Genomic DNA, 18,839 nt, shown 5'->3' on the forward strand with positions numbered 1-18,839 from the left:
TTGCCCTACTAGGAGAAAATGGGTAATGAGAATCATCATACAGCTTTCACTCTTAACCCAGCAGTTCCAACCCTTTTGACAGCAGAAACCAGTTTTGCAAAAAATTATTTTTCCACAGACCAGGAGGTGGGTGGGGGGATGGTTTCTGGATGATTCAACTGCATTATATTTATTGTGCACTTCATTTCTATTATTATATTGCAATATATAATGAAATAACATATAACTTGCCATAATGAAGTATTTGCAGCCACTCCCCAACACTTCCAACCCTTTTGACAGCAGAAACCAGTTTTGCAAAAAATTATTTTTCCACAGACCAGGAGGTGGGTGGGGGGATGGTTTCTGGATGATTCAACTGCATTATATTTATTGTGCACTTCATTTCTATTATTATATTGCAATATATAATGAAATAACATATAACTTGCCATAATGAAGTATTTGCAGCCACTCCCCAACACTAGCATCACTACCTCAGCTCCACTTCAAGTTATCAGGCAACAGATTTTTATAAGGATCTCTCTCATGCAAAATTCACAATGGTATTTGTGCTCCTATGAGAATCTAATGCCATTGTTGATCTGACAAGAGCTAAACGGTTATACAGACAATGGGGAGTGGCTGCAAATACAAACAGAGTCAGCCACTCACTTCCTGCAACAATATGACAGTTGTGATCTGCTGTTGGCCAAATCTGTGGATATGTAACTAGCAGATCCAGAGGGCTGACTATATATTTCTCCCTTAACCTATTAAATGGCATATCTAGTGAGAGGCCTAACAATGCCATATATTCAAAGTAGTGGTGAGTTTAAATGATAACTTTGAAATACTTCAAATAACTTTAATGAATTTTCAGAGTATCTATAATTCTTTTGATGACAAAAGTCACAAGTATTGTGAATTTTGCTGTCTGTTGTTGATATTCAAAATTAATTAAATGGCTAAATGTAAGGTAGATGTTAACAAAGGTCAAGAGGTAATTTTTTTTTTTTCCTCACCCTGGACTCTTAATTCTCTCTATGCACCTGGGTAAGAGCCTTTGCTTTAATGATAAAAAAAATGAGGATTTTTTTCAGTCTTACTACTGTACAAATCAGCAAACCATCTTTTGATGAACACAATTTTATAGTGACACACAAATGTTAATTTAAGATATACACCCATTCATTGAGGCCAGCAAGTTTTGTGGTGCTTGAATGTGCTTGATTACCACGTAACTGACTGTGGTTTAAGTCTTAGACCTGGTGGCTTGCTTTCCCACTTTCCCTTTCTCTCTCTGTCTGTCTGGTCAAATTAAAAAATAATAATAATTATAACAAATGGAATAAAATAAATAATTATTTAAAGAGATAAAAAAGATATACTACTCACCTAGCCTCAAGTGACAAAGTTGTCCATTCCATTTTCCTGTGAAGTACAAGTGACTTTATCTACTTTATAGTACTGTTGAGTAAAGAGCTTGTCACCTAATAGGCAGTCCTCCTGTAGCCCTTCCTGGTGAAGCTTATTCTTGGACAAGAAGCCTAGTAGGACTTTTAGAACCTCATTATTTAACCTGATATAGAGCATACCTACTTTTATGACTGCTGTAACTGCAGTCTAAAAATCTTTCCTTTCCTTCACATTCCCTAGAATGGTACCTTATTTATAGTTCCTCCTTTGATACTACCATCTATGGCCTGGGTGTGTCATTTGAGGTCAGTTTGTCTTTTAACATGCAACAAAATAATATGGTTGGGCTGGCCAGTATTGATGTGGTTAAGGAGGCTTGATTCCAGATGGATAACTGTGTGGTTTATGTCCCAGACCTGAAGCTGTGTGTGCATGCTTACCAAAAATTCTAAGGGGAGAATGGAGGAGAAGGAATTATGGTATGGCCATCTACAGAGTATTGATTCCTCTCTCTCTCTCTCTCTCTCTCTCTCTCTCTCTCTCTGCCTTTCTGGCAACAACACATGTCCCCTGAAAAACTAAAAAATAAAATAAATTTTAAAAAGGCTTGTCATCTGGGAACCAGCAGTTAGCGTAATGGCTATGTCGCTGGACTCCCACGTAGTCAACCGCGGTTCGCGTCCTGGACCCGGTGGCTTAAAACTCACACTGGGCGCGTGTGCGTGTGTGCCCAAGATCCCGAGAGGAGAATGGAGGAAAAGGGATTGCGGCATGACCATCCCCCCTGGGGGGTGATTTCTCGCTTTCTGTCTCTAATGTCTCTGTCTGACTAGCGCAAGCGCCCTATAGTGAAAATCTCTCAAAAAAAAAAAAAAAAAAGGCTTGTCATCTAACATTTGGTATGTAGTTCAATAACAACCCCCCAACACTCACACACACACACACACACACACACACACACACACTTCTATGTATTACATGGTGCACACACTCATGTTATTCCTGCCCAGTCTCTGTCTTTGGGGAGCCTTTGGTTCCATGTGCATCTCGTCTTCTTCTCATGCTAACCTGAATGGGAGATTTGGTCACTTTTCCATGATCCCTTTCGTGTGCCTATCCTCTTTAATAAAGAACAACAATACAGACAGGACATTTTATAAGCACAATTGACTCACACAATAGGTAAATGGAGGAGTTCCATATCTACATGTTGCTTGTTCTCAATTCTCTTCTCACAGGTCTGTTTTCCCAGGTCTTAGCACCCTTAGTCATGGCTAGAAAACTCAATTGTTGTCCATGTTTTAGGGCTATATAATTTAGTTCTTTACTATGTAACACATGCTAGGTTCACTTTTATAGATCCAAAGACCTGTTAATGGCTTCTCTAGCAAGTGAGCCACTACTTCCTTTAATGGTGAACTGGCAGAGACATTTCTATCCTCTTCCTCCATCATTAGCGGAATAAGGTAAAGAGCAACAAGTAGTAGTTTGTCACTGATAAAAATGTTGCTACTTCTCTTAGAAGACAAGGAGTGGCAAAAGTTTGGGTTTAAAATATTCTTCTTTTGCAATTGCATGGTAGTTATTTGGTGGATAATATATCTCTAATTACATTCCTAATTCCTTGAGAAGAGTCAGTATCTTTGTAACAAATAAATTCCTCACCGTATAGTGAGGTGTTTTGTGCACAGTATTTCTTGAGAGGTAAATAAATGAGTGAGTAGATGGATAAATAATTGAGGGTATTTTGCAGTTTTACTCTTCTCTTCTTATACGTATAAGTGGCCTGTGGCAGCTAGTCTGTGGGATGATCAAGATTCAAGTAAGGAGCCAGCAGGTGGTATGGTAGTGAGGGACACTGAACTCCCACTAAGCCAACTGAGGTTCTAGTCCTGGACCTGGTGACTTGCTTTCTCACTTTCTCTCTCTCTCTTTCTCCACTCTCTTCCTCTGTCTCTCTCTGGTCAAATTAAAATAAATAAATGAATAAATAAAGTTAAATTTAAAAAAATATTCAAGTGAATCATATACTGGTAGTATGCTCTGAATGAGCTCATCAGTAAAATCACCTCCTAAATTAATATATTTAAATACATACAGAGTACTACTAGGAGGAACAACAAATATGCAAAAGCATACCGAACCCTAGCAATACAAAGAACTTAAATCAAATTCTCTACTTTGTAATGTACTATAACGAAATGTTAGACACACAGGATTTAGAATAAAGCAAATTCAGTTGCAAATCCTCTCCTGCCACATACAAGCCAGGTCAACTTTGGTAAGTTACTTAGCCCCTTGTTTCAGCTTTCTCACTTTCTCTCTCTCTCTTTCTCCACTCTCTTCCTCTGTCTCTCTCTGGTCAAATTAAAATAAATAAATGAATAAATAAAGTTAAATTTAAAAAAATATTCAAGTGAATCATATACTGGTAGTATGCTCTGAATGAGCTCATCAGTAAAATCACCTCCTAAATTAATATATTTAAATACATACAGAGTACTACTAGGAGGAACAACAAATATGCAAAAGCATACCGAACCCTAGCAATACAAAGAACTTAAATCAAATTCTCTACTTTGTAATGTACTATAACGAAATGTTAGACACACAGGATTTAGAATAAAGCAAATTCAGTTGCAAATCCTCTCCTGCCACATACAAGCCAGGTCAACTTTGGTAAGTTACTTAGCCCCTTGTTTCACACAAGTAAAATAGTTATTAACAAAGAGGGACTAAAAGAGATATGATAAATGTAAAGTTCTTAGCTCACTTAACATAGTGCTTACTACATAATTGAGAAATATGACCTTTGAATAATTTCCATGGAAATAATTATTAAAAAGAAGCAATAATAGCTAAACTACTCGATATTGAGAAATAGGGTGGTCGCTAACCTAAGATTTTCTTCATCTTTAGCTTGCAGAATTTATTGATCCTTTAATATTTGAAGTCACTTAAAATTCTATAATTATTTCTAATCCCAATTATTTTTAATTGTGTTCAAGAGGTACAAAAGAAGTCATATTAGACACTTGAAGTTCAATCACACACACACACACAAATTCCATGTTACTAGAAAAAAAAAAAGTTGTCAAGTCAATCCAAATGAAATTCAAAGAACATTTATACAAGGCTTCTTCAAAAAGTTCATGAAAAATGCATCCTATGAAAAAATTATACATGCATTTCAAAATTTTTGCATCAAATTGCACTTTAGTTCCATTTTTCCAGAAACTTTTTAAAGTACCTTTACACATATATCATTATAAATTTTGAGGAAAAACTGTTTGTGTAGTTCATGATAATGTTTATTTCTTACCATGTGAAAATGTACAAATCATTCCAATGAGTCATGTAGCTGTCTTAAAATTATATAAAAAATATGTTGAAACTTTGTTAATACTATTAAAGAGAAAAGGACTTTATTCAGTGGGTGGGCTGTGCTTTGACCATGTACTGTCTAAAAACTATCACTGGATTTCAACATGCTGTGTAAATTTTAACTGGATTCAGCCATGATTCTTTTATATTTCAGAGCCAGTGATCACCCGGTCATTGGGATTAGTGTTTGTGTGCCTGATTGAGGTTTCTCTACTCTACAGGGAGCTAACTGCATCTACTTTGTCCTTTTGTATTGAAGACTTTATCAACAACTGTGTGGACCTTTTAACTCCAGATAAATTCTGAGCCCTTTGAGAAACAGAAATTCATCAAAGAGCAAATAGGGTCCCATGCTGTTCCCTCTCCTCACATCTATGATTAATCAATGTCCATTTAGTTGTGTTCTCTAATGCATGGTGTCTTCTCAGTTTCATAAAAGCAAATAATATTTTGTAGGTATGTTAATAGCATGTATTGAACCATTTCTTTCTTGAAGCTATAAATGTAATTTTTAAACACAGAAAATTAGGTAATTTTTAATTGCTAATAAATATAATTCTTTTCATATCACGAACACATAAAAAGTCTATATTCCTAAGTGAATAAAACTTAAATGTGTCAAGTCCACAGGAAACATGGAAGGTATGAAAGACAGGAAAGAAATTGCATTTGGATGTTAGATAAAAATCTCTGTAATTGCTCTTTGTTAATAGCACATCTATGGGGAGAGCCTTCTGATTTCTCTTCTCTGCAGGAATAATGTTGTATTTGGCTCTTTTCTAGCCCAATCCAATAAACCCCTGGTGGGTAAAAAAAAAAAAAAAAAAAGATTTAAGAGTAGCAAGTCAATCCAAATGAAATTCAAAGAACATTTATACAAGGCTTCTTCAAAAAGTTCATGAAAAATGCATCCTATGAAAAAATTATACATGCATTTCAAAATTTTTGCATCAAATTGCACTTTAGTTCCATTTTTCCAGAAACTTTTTAAAGTACCTTTACACATATATCATTATAAATTTTGAGGAAAAACTGTTTGTGTAGTTCATGATAATGTTTATTTCTTACCATGTGAAAATGTACAAATCATTCCAATGAGTCATGTAGCTGTCTTAAAATTATATAAAAAATATGTTGAAACTTTGTTAATACTATTAAAGAGAAAAGGACTTTATTCAGTGGGTGGGCTGTGCTTTGACCATGTACTGTCTAAAAACTATCACTGGATTTCAACATGCTGTGTAAATTTTAACTGGATTCAGCCATGATTCTTTTATATTTCAGAGCCAGTGATCACCCGGTCATTGGGATTAGTGTTTGTGTGCCTGATTGAGGTTTCTCTACTCTACAGGGAGCTAACTGCATCTACTTTGTCCTTTTGTATTGAAGACTTTATCAACAACTGTGTGGACCTTTTAACTCCAGATAAATTCTGAGCCCTTTGAGAAACAGAAATTCATCAAAGAGCAAATAGGGTCCCATGCTGTTCCCTCTCCTCACATCTATGATTAATCAATGTCCATTTAGTTGTGTTCTCTAATGCATGGTGTCTTCTCAGTTTCATAAAAGCAAATAATATTTTGTAGGTATGTTAATAGCATGTATTGAACCATTTCTTTCTTGAAGCTATAAATGTAATTTTTAAACACAGAAAATTAGGTAATTTTTAATTGCTAATAAATATAATTCTTTTCATATCACGAACACATAAAAAGTCTATATTCCTAAGTGAATAAAACTTAAATGTGTCAAGTCCACAGGAAACATGGAAGGTATGAAAGACAGGAAAGAAATTGCATTTGGATGTTAGATAAAAATCTCTGTAATTGCTCTTTGTTAATAGCACATCTATGGGGAGAGCCTTCTGATTTCTCTTCTCTGCAGGAATAATGTTGTATTTGGCTCTTTTCTAGCCCAATCCAATAAACCCCTGGTGGGTAAAAAAAAAAAAAAAAAAAGATTTAAGAGTAGAGAGATCCAGTACAGGATTTTAGAAAAAGGCTTCAGATAATATAGAAAGAAATCTGGCTAAGAACTAAATGTAGAAAAATAATAATAATTGATTACCCATCATGGCACAGGATAGATGAGAAATAAAATGAAAGATCTTAAGTTATATGAGATTTTATATGTACATTCACATGCTCTTCCAATAAATATTCACTTCTTAGGGGCCAGCAAGTGCTAGGGTGGTTAAGGCAGCTGGACTCCCACATGGATGATCACAGTTTGAGTCCCAGACCTGGCAGCTTGCTTTCTCACTTTCCTTCTCTCTCTCGCTATCTCTCTCTCTGGTTAACTTTAAAAAAATAAAAATACAATAATGACAATGAATAAAATTAAACAAAAAATAATTCTTTACAAAAAAGTTGTCATATCTTAGTATGGAGAAACAAAGGTAACATAGGTAGTCTTAGATTGTATTTAAAATATGTATTTATAAAGAGATACATCACAGTACGATGGACTTTCAATAGATGGAAATATTCCCAAAAGAGCAACCTAGATCAATTTCACCTGGGCCATCAATATTTTCTAAAGTTAAATTTCCACTTGTTGTTGGAACTCCATCTCTATTTGGTCTCTCTAAAAGTGATATGCCTTAATTTTTTAATTAGGTCTTTAGTGGCTAGGGAATGAAGAGAACTAATATAATTTAGGGATAACCTCAGGTATTTTTTTCCAAAAAGGCCTTTTCCAAAAGGCTCACTTTTAAATATTTAATTCTATGGCCTTCCCATTAATTTTAGTTTAAATTGATGGAATGTAGTTGAATGAGGCATAGACACAGAAAGGAGAGGGGGTTGAAGTAGTTGGAAGTGAGGATAGTCAAAGAGCTTACCTATAGCTCTTGTGCTCTCTGCCACATTTGTCATTTGCTAGGTTCCCTCCATTCCATGTGTCAATCCAAACAACCCCTACTTTTCTGTAAATATCTAGGTAATATCTAGTTTACATGTCCCCTCCATAGTAAGACTGTCCTAAGAAATTCCAACCCTCCCTAAGGACAATCATTTCTGCCTTTGGGAACTCATAGAATTTTGTCTTGACTACTTACTTGGATAAAAGTGGTTTTTTTTTTTTTTTTTTTTGGTTTTTTTTTTTTTTTTTTTTTTTTTTTTTTTTGTCCATCTTCACTTTTACTGAGGTGTTGTATATCTGGTACTTAGCATAGAGTAGTCACTCAATATATGTTAAACAGAATCTATAAAAAGCAGTGGAAAGTGAGGCTGAATTGTTTGCACCTTTCCCATTGCTGTCCATCAGCTCCCTTTTCTTTATTGTTTATTATTTTCTCACTTTCTTCTGGTATCCTTGGTTTTCCTCCTTTGCTCGCCACCTTTTTCTTCTCTTCTCTTTTTATTCTGTTTTCCACTGGAGGGCTTTTTTTTTTTTTTTCAAGAATCTTTATTATTATTATTATTTAACTGTATTTATTTATTTATTTTAATTTGACCAGAGAAAGACAGAGAAAGAGAGAGGGAAAGTGAGAAAGTGAGAAAGGAAGCCGCCAGGTCCAGGACTCAAACCATGGTTGGCTATGTAGGTGGGAGTCAGGCACTCTTAACCACCCGGTCACCTCGTGGCCCCCTCACTAAAGGTTTTTAGAATTTTGTTAATGAGAATTGACAAACTGGAATTTCAGGCCAGCAAGTGGCATGGAGCTTAAGGTGCTGGGTCCCATATAGCTGACTAAGCAGTTCAAGTCCCAGGCCTGGTAGCTTGAGAATTATGCCAAGTGTGTGTGCTCAAAATCCCAAGAAGAGAATGGAGAAGAAATTGCAGTGTGGCCAACTGCCCCCTTGTGAGGAAGGGGGTGATGTCTTACTTTTTCTCTCTGTCTCTTTCTTTTAAATTTGCTATTAATACAATTTAACTTTTTACTTTGCTAATAGGGTTATTTATTTGAGCTTCAGTTTTTAAGGAATACAGAGGAATGGATACTTAGGTTTATCTTCATTACTACTTTTCCTCATCCACCCGATACTCTCGACTTAGCATAAACTCCCAGTAAAGTTGTTTCAATTTATTTTTCATGAAGTGTAACCAAATTGTGATTCATTATGAGGAAGTGCCCTCAAAAGAACATAGGACTTTTCTGCTTGACCTGTGAGATCTATGTATACTCTCAATTAATGCTGAGTAGTTTCTTTCTTTTTGAATTTCTTCTTCTTCTTTTTTTTTTTTGCTTACAGGGTCTCACTATGATGCCTAAGTTGGCCTTCAACTTGCAATCTTTCTGCCTCCTTCCCAAATGGGTTGGGATTACAGGTGCGAACCACCCACGTGACTTGTTATTTCATATGGATGAACTATTACCCCCAAACAGTATAATTCTAAATATTTAAATCCTTATGGCAGAAGAATAAATCAGCAAATGGAAGATTTTCAATTGGTAGTTTTTACATAAGCTCAAGACCTCAAAATTGAAATCAAAAGAAGTATTCAAAAAGCTCCTCAGTTATTTTTGTTTTCATAATAACCTAATTGATTTTGCTCCAATCAGTTCTTGCATTTAAGTATATTTTAGAATAACTTCTATTTTCTTCTTTTGGCAGTAGATCATAATCCTTCACCTATATAAAATAATTTACATTTCAAAACACTGAGTTATTTTCCCACAGTTTTCTTTCGGAACAACCCAATTCTTTGTTTTTGAGAAATAGACTTTTATTTTATGAAGAATACATAGCTCAGACCAGAAGTGATTTACAGTACTTTTTGACACTAAATACTTTGAAAGCCACTTCCCATCATAATGTCCCAATATAATTTTTAAAATGAGTTATTTTTCTCATTTTATAGAAGAGCACATTGAGTCTTACTGAGAGAACTCTATCAAAAACATGCAGCAGAAAATAGAATATAGAAACTTATAATTCCTGGACGAGTATTTTATAAAATCTCATTTCTTTCTAATTATTTTTTTATTATTGCCAGAGGATGCATGCGATCACTAGATGGAGAGAGATAAAGAAAAACAAAGAGGGAGAAGGAGAAAGCACTCCCCAACATGGTGCATGACCATGCCATAATCCCTTCTCCATTTATCCAACCTTTTGGAATTTGGGGCATGCACACAGATGCATTCACCTGTTTTTCAAGTCACTGGGACTGGGATTCAATCTGCAGTCAGTCATGAGGGATCTGGCTCCCTTCACACCAGGCCATGGGGCCAGTCCCTAATTGTTTTCTAAGTTTTATTTGTTCACATGCTTGTTATTCATTTACTTATTAAATTATTTAATGAGTAAGATAAAGCACCCCTGATAAGGTCTTGATGTCATGGTCCACACCCACCCTCAGTCAGCACAGATTATAGGCACACACAAGCCCTGCACCCTCAAAGAGATTTCTGAATGAGAACTAGTAACCTTCCCACCTAGGTCTGCCTCACAGAATGTCATGTGTCACTGTTCGGCTCCTCCTTCTAGCTCTTAAAGGCAATATTAAACCTGTACCACTATCATTTTGTTTTTCCCCCTCTTTCCAAAGTAGTTCTTTTCTATTTATACCTATGACAAAGTAAGCATTAAAAGATACATTACACCAGCCCAATAGAAAAAGAAACACACAGTATACACCACTTTGGTAGACTAGTGCTTGGTTCCCATTAGTAGGATACATCAGAAAACATACAAATTGCCTTGTCATTTCTATTGATGTTCAGTTTTTAAAACCAGTTCAATTAATCTCAACATATGTACTTAGCTCTGTAGAAAGTAAAAAATTTAAAAAAAAAATCCAGTACAGTTAAATATGCGACTATCTTCCAGAATGCCTTACTTCTTTGTATTGTTTGGGGTACGTGGTTGTTGTCAACAGGATCCAGTTACCTAGTTTAGGCAGAAAGGAATTTATTAGGCCATATTGGAACCTTAGAGAATCACTGGGCTTTGAACTCCTTTGACAGGCATATTTCTTGGCACAGAGTTGGTCTGAGAAAACCATGTTACTCATGGCACCAGAATAACTTTGGCTCTGCCACAATTGAGATTCTCAATTTGATATGCTATTGCTTTACTCACTGCCAGTCCCAGCACCACCATGCTGACCCGGCTTGATTAGGAATTTCTCTCTGCTGTCAACTATGGGAACAAAAGTTTCTGATTCTACCCAAGCCAGCAAAATGCATTTTTCATGTTTACCCTGTTTCTTCATATAGTTAAATTATAAATCAAAGTTCAGTTAAGTTGCATCTCATTGGAAGAACTTAGATCATTTCTCTAATCTTAGGAGGAAGAGAATAAACTTCATTAATTCTACCTTGAGAAAATAGCATTTAATGAGACAGATTCAGATAAAGAGACCTGTTAAAATGCAGACAGCATGTTCAAAAGATTTTGTACACCTTTGAGTGATAGAGGGTCATTATACCTATACAAACATAGCACTCTGATTGTCAGACACATGAAGGGACTTCAGAAGTTCATTGACAAAAAATTGATATTAAAGCACTGTAGTGCAAAACATTTTGAGATCCATGCAATTTTTTTTTTCATAATGTGCATTTCTGGAAGAACCCCTTGAATATAAGAACAAACCAAGATAAAAAATTAAACACAAATCATCCTCAGGTTTTTGCTTTTATTTATTTGTTTATTTTTCCATGTAGATGGTCCAAAGCTCCTTGAGTCTCAGATACTATTTCCTGGAAAGAAATTCTGAGAAAACTTTACTTCATAAATTGTTACATTAGAAATGTTGGGACCAGCAGGTGATATAATAGTTATATTCCTAGACTCCTACATAGTCTACTGCAGTTCAAGTCCTGGATCAGGTGGTTTAAACCTCATGCTAGGCACATGTGCGTGCATGCCCAAGATCCTGAGAGAAGAATGAGGGAGAAGGGATTGTGACATAACCATCCCCCCAGGGGTGATTTCTTGCTTTCTGTTTCTCTGTGTGTGTGTCCAGTAAACACACATGCCCTATTGTGAAAATATCACTCAAAATAACTAAAGAAATAAATAAAAGAAGTGTTTATGCATCTTGGTGGTGGTTTGGAAAGATTATCAAAGTAGACTTCTAAAACGATAAGCACCACCACCATGGTGGTCTAGCAGTAATACCACACTGATGGTGGGAAGGTCCCAGGTTCACATGCCTGTGATTCTGGAGAAAGATGGCAACACCACGACCTTTTGGGGGTGTCTGTCTCTCTCTTATGGAAGAATTAGCTAAAACTTAAAAAAATTATGTTCATCAAAGAGTTAAAAGTACTCTTGGGATAGACTGAAATAAATACAACAGTGATATAAGTAATGAAGTATAATGCTTTCATGTTTCAGCTGTTAAACTTTTGTCAATTTAAGGTGCCATGTTAAACTTTGTGTCCTATTAACCTGTATAACTTTTACTTTCTTTTTTAAAATCAAATGATGTTATTGCCAGGTAGCTTGTTTTGAATGTTCATCATCAATAAAGATATGTAATTTTGCCTTGACTAATCTGTGATCTATTTTCTCTACTCTTTCCTACATATTTATTTGTCCTACATAAACTTAGATAACCAACTGGAGAAGGAAATGTTATCATCCAGATGTTGTCACCCCTGGGACTATACTAACATAACTGCTAGCAAACCTCGTTTTACTAATACTATAAAACTACATACTAGCAAGATGTTGAGCAATGTAATATATTTCCTGGCTTGCCCATTTGTATATCTGTAGTCTAGTTTTGGCTCTAACATTGGGTGAATAACTTTGAACACTTTTTTTGTTTTTCTTTAGAGATTTTTGCTATAGAGCACATGGACTCATCAGAGAGATAGAGAGTAAGAAATCATTCCCCGGGGGGATGGCCATGCTGCAAGCCCATCTCCTCCATTCTCCTCCTGGGATCCTGGGCATGTACACACATGTACCTGGTGTGAGTATTAAGCCACCTGGTCTAGGACTCGAACTGCAGTTGACTATGTGGGAATCCAGTGATGTAACTATTAAACCACTGGTGCCGATTTTTTTTTTTCTTAAGAAGTTTTTGCCTTAGAGTCCTGTGGTTGCCAGTGAGAGAGAGAGACAGACAGTCAGAGACAGACAGACAGAGACAGTGAGAGGGGAAGTGAAAAATCACACCCCCCCCAGAGGTGCTGGCCATACTGCAAACCCTTTTCCTCCATTATCCTTCCAGGATCTTGGACATGCATACACATACACACTCCTAGAATGATTTTCAAGTCACTGTGTCCATGACTTGAACCATGGCCAACCATGTGGGAGTCTGGTGACATAACATGACATCACTTGCTGACCCCGTGAACAAGTTATATGTTTCTACAGTGGAAAAAGGTAAAGCTGCTAATACATGGTTCTTGCTTCCTACAAATGCCAGTAAGAGAGAATTGATAGTATTGGTATATTTTCTGTATTTCTTTCAAGAAATGATATATATAAATATTAAACCATGGGCATTTTTCACTTGAATAATAAATTTCTGCATTTCTGTCAACCTGACATACTTTATTGCTTTGGTAGGTAGCAACTTGCTTTTTTGCCTGTGTGTATAATGTCTTCCCTTTCTTCCCCATGTGATTCTGGAAGGGCCACCAAACACAAAATCCAATTCCCTTATCCAGAGGTAGGTGCATGGCCTGCAGCCAAGCCCGTGGTAGTTTTCTGCTTCCCTGCCTTGAGATATCTTTCAAGAGTATGAAACATAATTGAAGCTAATCCAATTAAACCCCCACTCTGAGTATGCTTGCTTGCTTCTAGGCATTGGTTCTCAAATACCAGCATGCTTTAAAACCACCTGAAAGGGGAACCAGCAGTTAGCGTTATGGCTATGTCGCTGGACTCCCACGTAGTCGACCACGGTTCACGTCCCAAGCCCAGTGGCTTAAAACTCACGCCTGGCGCGTGTGCGTGCGTGCCCAAGATCCCGAGAGGAGAATGGATGAGAAGGGATTGCAGCATGGTCATACCCTCTGGAGGGTGATTTCTCGCTTTTTGTCTCTCTGTCTCTCTCTGTCTGTCTGGTGAGCGCACGTGCCCTATAGCGAAACCCTCTCCAAAAAAAAAAAAAAGAAAAAAAAATCACCTGGAAGGTATATCAAGATTATGGGTGGGGAGTCCCAGACCCAGAGTTTCTATGTCACACCTACTAATGTAACCCTGGGGTTAGCATTTCTGACAAATGTCTAGGTATTACTGTGTCACTGGTCCAAGGACCATAGTTTGAGAACCACTCTTCTGTGGTCACTAAACAGGATGATGAAAGCCTAAAACCACCACTGACTAATTACCCTGCAATGTGGACAGGGCTGACTCATGTTTTATGGTATGTACTGAGGCCAGAGTTTAAAGAATTGCAGACGAAGAAAACAATGAAGAAATGAGTTAGGAGAGAACAGTGATACCACTATTTAAGCTCTGGATCTGATTAACATTATACATCTCTATTTTTCCTAGGTATATAAATTAATAACTTACTTTTCATTTGAGATGGCTTTCTGTTAAAAAAAAAAAAACCTTTTACTCAGTTTCTGAACAAATAAAGGAAAATGCAATTTGCTAGCAGCATTATCTAATGATCTAAATTCTATTTGAGAAAGGTCCCAGAAAAATAGACTGTACCATGGCCATGTTCAATTCTATAGGAAGATATCCAGGCATCTTTATATATAGCAATATTTTGTACCAAAGTTTTTCAAATAGGCTTATAATTTTTGCATGTCACACAGTGGAATATATTAAATAGCACAAAGTATCAGTTCATTGGTGATTGGTTTCTTAAGAAACAGGTACACATAATTATTTCAAATTACCATTATAGATGATATTTAATTTCAGTACAGCATTTTCTCTGCTCATCAGTCTCATTTGGGTTTTCAGAGTTCATCAACGGAGTTCAAATTATAATACCACAGGGGCAGCCTAATATTTCACTTATTCATATATTTCCTGCATTCCAGTTTAGAAAATACTGATAACAAAGGAAGAACGTCTTTTTTGTATGTTTGCACTGTTTGTTTTAGGAACTCTTAAGTGATTCCAACCACTAAATGTATTCTAAAGTTTACATTCATTTTCATAAAGCAAAGTGGGAGGACAGAGGAGGGTGATGCAGAGACGGTGCAGAAGAAGAATTTTGATGATCCTGCTAGGTAATTAACACAATAAGGAATGCCTTCTTTTCCTGAGCTCTCGATTCCCCCATGGAGCCAAAATCAAAGTCTTTTCATCTTCTATTATGTCCATATTTCTGAAGATCTTTTTCTTTACACTTCACTGAAAAGTCCTTCATTTCTCATTAATGCTTTAAGTACAAAGCTGGTTCTGGTGATGACATAATTTTTCCCAAGTCTAAATTAGGTTTCATACAGAGCATTACAAAGTCAAAAGGTAGAGCTCATGCTGTTCTGCTATTTTACTTAGTGTTTATATAAATGAAGAAACTTCTGGAGTTTCAGAAGTTTGCTTTTTCCTTCTCTTCTTTTTTCAATGCGATTTTTTTTTAAGTTGATTTACCATTTGTAAGACCACAAATGACAAAAGTGGTCTCTTTCCTCTGCTATAGGTGCATTCACTTGCCGGAGAGAGACAGAGAGAGAAAGAGAACACATTCCTTAGAGAGGGTGGCCACACCACAATCCCCTCTCCACCTGCTCTTGGGATCTTTGGAATAGACAAACATATACCCAGCATGTTTTCCAAGCTGCGGGGTCTGGGGCTGTAACCATGCAGTCAGCAGTGTGGGATCCAGACACCTTAACTACTATGTCACCAATTGGTCCAGAGTAGTCACTTCTGATTGTGTCTATGCCATTTTTATTCTTGCCCAATTTCAAAAGGATGTAAAGATTTTCAACAGAGAATATGAATATATGTAGCCGAGTAACAAGCCATCTAAATTTCAATAAAAATTTTCTCCATATTGCATCATAGGGGGGGGGTCTATCAATGTCCTGATGCTACTGAAACCTATTTGGTTTTTTAATATTTGATTTTCTTTGGATTTTGATGAAACACAATCATGTTATTCTACAGGCATTATTGATACTAATCTTGGCCAAATACTGAAATGCTCACCAAAACTCTGCAGCACCTTGATTATATGGTCTGTGCTTAAAAACACTGACTATTCATCAGCAAGCAAACATTAAATATCTGCTTCAAACCAATACTGCATTAAGCATTATTGAAAATATAAAAGTCTCCTCTCTTAAAATTTCTAGTTAAAAGAGTATACATTATTCAGTCTCTCTCCCTATCTCTCTCTCTGTCTCTCTCATTGAAACACACACACACACACACACACACACACATACATATAGTTTTGTTTTGTTTTGTTTTGTTTTGTTTTGTTTTGTTTTGTTTGTATTTTGTCATACTACCTAATTTTCATCTTAGTGGCCCATACAATGTTATGGACAAAAAAATTATTAGTCAGTTCTCAGTTAAACAATCATTTCCATGTCAAAATTAATTACCTGAAGTTTTACCTCTTCCCTGAGTGCTTTCTAGGAGAAGGCTAATTCCTAAAACCTACCTAGCTCTCACTGGGCATGGAAGGCAGGGGTAGATTTGGACTTTTATTGCTTTGAGGTTATTTTCCCATTTCTTAGAATGGTCTTCCTTCCTTTATTTTGATTTCTTATAACTTTAAAGTCACTTTCATTACCTGTATCCTGTCCATACTAGCACCTGCTGACATGACACACCTTTTGTCTCGTCTAGGGTGGAATTAGCCCTCCATCCATTGTGATCTATTAATACTTCTCACTATCGCTCTCCAGACGCCTGTCATTTTGCCCAATTCTTCTAAACTTTGAAGTCACTTTTTCCTCTATCTCAATCTGGTAAATAGGAGATTTTCAATCTCTCCTAAGTCTCTTTACAAGTGTGGAGCCCTTGGAGTCTTATCAACTTAGCCCCACCAAATCATGTCCTGGTTTCATCCTCTACCTGTTCTTTTTTCCTCCTTCTCCCACCTCTTGGTTAATGACAGCACTATCAACCTACTTAATCAAGGGGAACACCTCAAAGTCTTCCCTAATTACATGTTCATGTCCTCTATCTTCCTCTTTCTCCTTATCTCCCGATCTCAGTTACTGGCCTGATTTGAACCTCTATTAACTTTTATCTGGACTTCTGCAATAGCTTGCTTGCTGGTTCTCTTGCCTTTAGTCTTCTCTACTTTCCACACAGCAGTCACAGTGATGGTATTTGCTGAATGGCTTCTTTTTAAACTGAGAATAAAACCCAAGTTCCCTACAATGGCCTCCATCATCCACACAGACTTGTCTTCAATGCTCCAAACTTATCTTGGCTCTTTTTTTCTCCCTATCCCATGATAACCCACCCTATGTTACTATGCTCTGGCCAATTTATCCTTCTTTCAGCTATTTTATTGCTTTGAGGTTATTTTCCCTTTTCTTGGAATGTTCTTCCCTCCTTTATTTTGATTTCTTATAACTTTAAAGTCACTTTCCCAACAATGACTTCCATGTCAAGGTTATCTAGGTGTATCTCTCTGAAACTCTGAAGATATCCTAGAATCCTCACTCTTACCCATCAATACTGGTCTTAATCCAAACCCTGATAATCTTCTGTCCTAAGCATTTGGTGAATCAGATATCTCTTTTCTCCTCTTCACTAGTCCAAGTCACCATCATCTTTCACCTTAAGTCTCACGGTAAACTGCTAACCAATATCATTGTCTCTAGTCTTGCCTTCAAACCCACTTTCTAATCAGTAGCCAGAGTGACATGACTAATCCTTTAATAGCACCCTGTTTCTTTGGGACAAAAGCAAAACTCCCTAACATAGTTCATAAAGTCCTATATAATTTACTTGTTTACATTTCCTGCCCCACCTTGCCACTCTCTCTCATGAACAAATCTCTACTTGTCTTCTTTCAGACATCCCCTCCCTCTAGACCTCCCCAGGGCATTACTATCTGACATCTAGGTCTTACTGTTTGGGGCCTACTCTGTTGCCCTCCACCATGTAGCATCACCAGAAGTTGGCCCTGGACCTTTGACTTCCAAGCCGTGAGCTGAATAAACATCTATTCTTTATGAATCACCCAGTCTCAGTAATTTCTGTAAGCCACACAGTAATGGACTAAGACCTAAGACCGATGTCCAGCCAGGAATCCCAGTGGTTGTTTTAGAAAACTATGGGTACTGGCTTCACACAGAACTATTTTGAGGGTAAACCACTTATTATTCCCCACTTGTAAAATTTGATTACAAGGAGCCCAAGAACTGTTTCTCAGACTTTGATGGAAAGATCTTTGGTTTACTTCCCTGTGCCTTCACTGCACCTGGCGTCACATCATGATGGCAAGGAAAGTACTCATTCAGTAAAAAAGCTATATTCTGTACCTCCTTTAAATTAAATCTTCAGCTGCATGGACCACTCCTAATTTAAGTGGAAAACTGTGTAAAGAGCACTTTCCATATCATTAAGTACACAGAAATAGCTCAATGAATATTAATACAATTAATATGATAACTTGGTTGAATATGAACAAATAAAACCATAGAAATTTAGCAACTTCTCTTAGGTCTCAAAGTTACTTTACCTGGCAATGTAATATATTTGTATGCCATATAATCAATGGGGCCATGGATAGACCCATGAACCATTTATTTCCAAAGCAAGATGTATTGTTTCATGCTATATCATAAGCCAAAAGTATAATTTACACAGAGATGGTTAAATGCAAAAAAGATTTTAAATATCCAAAATTATCTTAGTGATAGACAAAGCTTACTTACTTTCAGTAGATATCTCTTTCCTGGGAACATACCTGTGAACTAATATACCACAGTACTAAAAGAACCTTAATAAGAAACATAGCATGCTGTAGAATTGAAATAAAATTTTAAATGCCAGAGTCATGTACTCTTGGCTGACTTTTTGCTACTCTATTTTCTGTGTGGGACCTAATTTGTTAAAAATAAAAAAAGATTAGTATCTTGCAGTTCTTTAAAAGAGAATGGTATTACCTAAAATTGATGAACTGCTGCTTAATAGACTGGCCACAAAAAGTTTGATACATGGATTTTATGAATAAATAAATTTGTGAACTGGGCTATGGTGAAT

This window comes from Tupaia chinensis, unplaced genomic scaffold (genome assembly GCF_000334495.1).
Source record: "Tupaia chinensis unplaced genomic scaffold, TupChi_1.0 Scaffold144010_1, whole genome shotgun sequence".
NCBI lineage: Eukaryota > Metazoa > Chordata > Mammalia > Scandentia > Tupaiidae > Tupaia > Tupaia belangeri.